The 4,637-nt window shown below is 38.2% G+C and overlaps 1 pseudogene; it reads left to right on the forward strand.

Moving 5' to 3' along the window:
- The first annotated feature begins 3,342 nt into the window (after nt 1-3,342).
- LOC120363301 (elongation factor 1-delta-like) lies at nt 3,343-4,117 on the forward strand (annotated as a pseudogene).
- The last annotated feature ends 520 nt before the right edge of the window (nt 4,118-4,637 follow it).

Below are 4,637 nucleotides of genomic sequence, written 5' to 3' on the forward strand. Positions count from 1 at the left end.
TCTTAAACATTTTATTTTTATTTCTTTAAATATTCAGCACACTTTGTCTAAAGAGGAAAAAATACATATCAGGTTATTGTTCTTGCTTAATTTTGCTGATTCTTCCTCTGACCATATTTTGTGGTTTGAAATCCAGACTCTCTGTCTTGTTATTATCCAGATAATATTAATTGGTCCCTGCCTCACTAATATGCCTTTCTGCTTTACCCAGACTGCACTACTTGTCATTTTCCCTGAATTCATCCTTCAGTTTCCAGCCCTCTGGTTCTCCCTCTGCAGGGAGAGCACCTTAATCTGTTGACTATCTGGCAAAAAGCACCTGTGAACACTCAGTTCAAGCATCATCTGTACCTACAAGCCTTCTGGTTCACCACCTGCCCCCCAGATGGGAAAATTTCTACCTTCTGTTGGGCCTCCAGCATGTCCTGCATATTCTCTTGTCTTTGTTCTCTTAACATTTAAATGCACTTATTTGTTTACCTGACCTTTATGAGCATTTTTAGATCATAGAACACACCTCTTTTCCTCTTTTTATTCCATGTTTCTAGCACAGTGCTGTCACTGGAAGATAGTGAATGAACAAATGACGAATTGACTGGACAACTGAAGGAAGGAAGAAATATAAAAGCTTGTATATGTTAAATTGTAGTGGATAATTTTACAGTGATAAATATTTTAATAAGGAAGCTACATCTTAAACTAAAGAAGTTAAATTTAGATAAAAATATAGGGATTATCATGAAAATGGGGTAAAAATTGACAAAAGATCCTGAGATTTCTAAATACAAATTGAACCCTATGTACATATTTTTCTCAGGAAATATAGTTTAGCATGTAATCTATAGATGATCAGCACAGAATTTCCACACATATTTGACCAAGCAGAAGAGGCCAGATGAGAGAGATCAAGGGAAGGAGTATCTTCTCCAGACAGATAAAATGAAAATGTGCTTAATCATTTCAGGAACTGATAGAGAAAGTAGATTTAAATTCCTAAAAAATTTAAGTCTAAGGCATAGGGAAAAAAAATAGTCTTTTGGAAATCAGTGTTTTAATGATGAATAATTTTGACCAATCCAATTAAAGTTTAGACTAATTGCTATGGTGATTTAGAAAAGAATGAAGCTAATGAGTTTCCGAATGTCAACTGCAATTTTTGAGTATTTTAAATGTGCAATCTTTTTATATAATGGACAAAGCACTGAAGACTCCTTCTGAATGTATTCAAACTGCGTTTTGTTTTTTACAGCTGTATTTTAGTATAGAAATTATATTTTACTATAATATCCACTCAGCTTTTGTGAAGTAAAGTCTTAGAAAGTCTCCTTTAGGAGTGTCAAATCATACAATCTCCCAGATTCCAAAAATAACTGCTCAACATTGCACAGGATAAGAATCTGGCCTGATGTACTAATCCTATGATCTAGAGGAAAATAGTTGACAGATTGCTTGACCTAGCATATCATTCAGATAACTCTGCTAGGAGCATTAGCCCTGCCATTTTTTTAACATAAATTTTTGATTCATGTCAATTATCAGTTTTCACTGAAGGAAACTTTGAGGAGAATGCCTAAAGAGTCTGAATTTGCTATAGTTTAAATGTCTGTCTCAGGTAGACAGAAAGCAATCCTTTTATTTCATTTGCAGAGGCAAGTAGGAAAAATAATAATAGTGACATTTTGTCTTTCCCTTCTTGCTTTTCTAAATATTAATTACTATAAATGTAAAAATATAGCACAACTACCTATACATTTAAATTTACTTCTGTCTAGACCTTTACCTGTAGATCAATAGTTAGAAATCCGTACAAACGATGTGTATACATAAATAATTGGTGTTTATCCTCACATTTTAGGATTTTGCTGTTCATTTGTTCATATTGATGTCTACAGAGAAAGGAGTGAAATGACACTACAAAGTCTAATGCACCAATCATATGAGCCCAATCATACATGGGAGAGAAGTAATGAGCTGATTTTCCTCATTTTCCTGCCTGCATTTTCCCTTTTTGACTTTTTTTTAGTACCAAGGTAATATTTGATATCAGGGGAAAATGCACCAAAATATAAATATGAAAAGTTTAAAAAAAAAAAAAAAAGCAGCATCAAACCAATGGTGACTTTCTGTGTCTGCATTTCAGATTCACCCTGCCAATTATTTCAGGCCCAGGAAACTCAGAGAGACAAAGTTTACCTACTTCTACAAGTCCATTATTTTCCTTTTAGTTGTCAGGATGTCAGACATGAAAATAAACACACAAAACTATGTATATTTGCAATATTTTATTTAGTTAGTGGTTTATTTGTCCAACATTTGCTAAATCAAACTGTTGTAGAAAAATTCCTGCCTTGTAATTTTGCTTTCTTTCTCTACCCTGCAGTTGAAAGACTAATGAGAAATACTACTAGTTCTGAGGCTATTAGTTGACATAGTTGGACTGATTTAAGAGCTTTGACCTTTTCCTGTCTAGCCCAGGGGCACTGATCTATGAAATAAACTTTACTTAAGGTATACACATACACAATACAATTAGTTTAGTTCAGCGCTAGAGGGCATTAAATTTAACAAATGATATGTGATAATGGTCCATATTATCTACAGATCTGTTAAGCTCAATTACATTTAATTGTCAGTGTTTTACTATAAAGATTCATGTACTTTTTCCTCCATCAGTATTTGAGGAGAATACACACGTTTTAAAGAAAAAATAGTACTTCTCTCCAGTAGTAGCTGGTCATTAGAGCAATAGTACATTTAAGTGATACCTCAGATTTCTCAACCTCATAGCTCAGTACATAGAAAAATATTCAAAACATTTTTCTGTAAACATTTAAATAATTTTAAAAATATTATTCCATGAGGATCTGAATAATAATTTTGAATTTTAGAAACAGAAGAACTTTAAAGATTTTACAGACAAGGCTCTTCCTTTGACAAAGGAGAAACAAGGCTCTGAGATGAAATGACCTGTCCAAGGTCAAACCTTGAGCTCCTGAAGAAGCCGGAAATAGAAAACAAAGACTTCTGGTATGAGCTGTATTCATCAGGCTAACTCCTGTTGAGATGTCAGATGTTTTCATTGTCTTTAAAAAATTTTTATTTTATTCCCATCAGTTTAAGTTTACAAAAGCAGTCTTTAATGGATCATTTCCTCACCAACTCTCTGAAATACAAACTTTTATTTTCAAACTGCAGGATTTTCTTTTAAATAAAAAAGGTACTTTCTGTGAAAGACTTACAGTTTTGAACATTATGAAAAAAATAACTTCACCCTTATTCAGCCCACGTCCGCGGAGTCCATAGTCCTCTCTGGTAGCAGTGTCCTTGGCTGGCGTCAGAAAAATGGCTAGGAACTTCCTAGTACATGAGAAGATCTGGTTTGACAAATTCAAACATGACGATGCAGAAAGGAAATTCTAGGAGCAGATGAACGGGCCTGTGGCCAGCCCTCCTGTCTTAGCGTGGCCCCTGGGCCCTCCAGCAGCCCCAGTGGAGACCACGCGAGCTCGTCATCCGGATCCCCAGCCGGAAGTGGAGAAGCGAGCCTGCGCAGTGAATGCAGGAGCTGCAGCAGGCGGTCTCCAAGCTGGAGGCCCGGCAAAACATGCTGGAGAAGAGCTCACCAGGCTGCCGTGCCACAGCCCTGCAGACCCAGCACGTGTCTCCCATGCTCCAAGTAGAGCTCCCCTCTACCCCAGAAGCCATCCACACCAGCAGAGGATGAGGAGGACAATGACACTGACCTGTTTGGCAGCGGCAATGAAGAGGAGGACAAGAAGGCAGCGCGGCTGCAGGAGGAGCAGCGGCAGCAGTAGGTGGAAAAGGTCAAGCCCGCGTGAGTGGTGAGTCCTCCATCCTGCTGGATGTCGAGCCTTGGGACGATGAGACAGACATGACAGACATGGCCCAGCCAGAGGCATGTGTGCGCCCCATGCAGATGGACCAGCTGGTGAGCGGGGCCTCCAAGCTGATGCCCCTTGCCTAGGGTATCCGAAAGCTGCAGGTTCAGTGTGTGGTGGAGGACCACAAGGTGGGGACAGATTTGCTGGAGGAGAAGATCACCAAGTTTGAGGAGCATGTGCAGAGTGTCAACATCGCAGCTTTCATCAAGATTTGAAATCTGACTCTGTGTGTGTGTGTGTGTGTGTGTGTGCGCGCGTGTGCGGTTCGTGAGGCCCTGCCGCCATTAAAAACTGAGACCAGCAAAAAAGCAAACGAAGAAAAGAAAAAAGGAAAGGAAAGGGGAAAGGGGAAAGGAAAGGAAAGGAAGAAGGAAAGAAGGAAAAGAGAACGAAAAAAGAAAGAGAAAGAAAGGAAGGAAGGAAAGAAAGAGAGGAAGAAAGAAAGGAAGGAAGACTTCAAATTTGGAAATTTATTTTAGAAATTTAGAAATACTTGTTGGTTTATATGTCACTTGAAAATTAATTTGTCATTCAAGATGTTCATTCATCAAGGATTTAGGAGCACTTCATTAATTTCAGAAGTTTAGCCAGGAACAGAGTATAATCCCAGCACTTTGGGAGGCTGAGGTGGGGTCACTTGAGCCCAGGAGTTAGAGACCAGCCTGGGCAATATGGTCAAACCCTGTCTCTACTAAAAATAGGAAAAAAACAAACAAACAACAACAACAAAAAAAA

Source organism: Saimiri boliviensis, chromosome 4, assembly GCF_048565385.1.
Source record: "Saimiri boliviensis isolate mSaiBol1 chromosome 4, mSaiBol1.pri, whole genome shotgun sequence".
In the NCBI taxonomy this organism is placed as follows: domain Eukaryota; kingdom Metazoa; phylum Chordata; class Mammalia; order Primates; family Cebidae; genus Saimiri; species Saimiri boliviensis.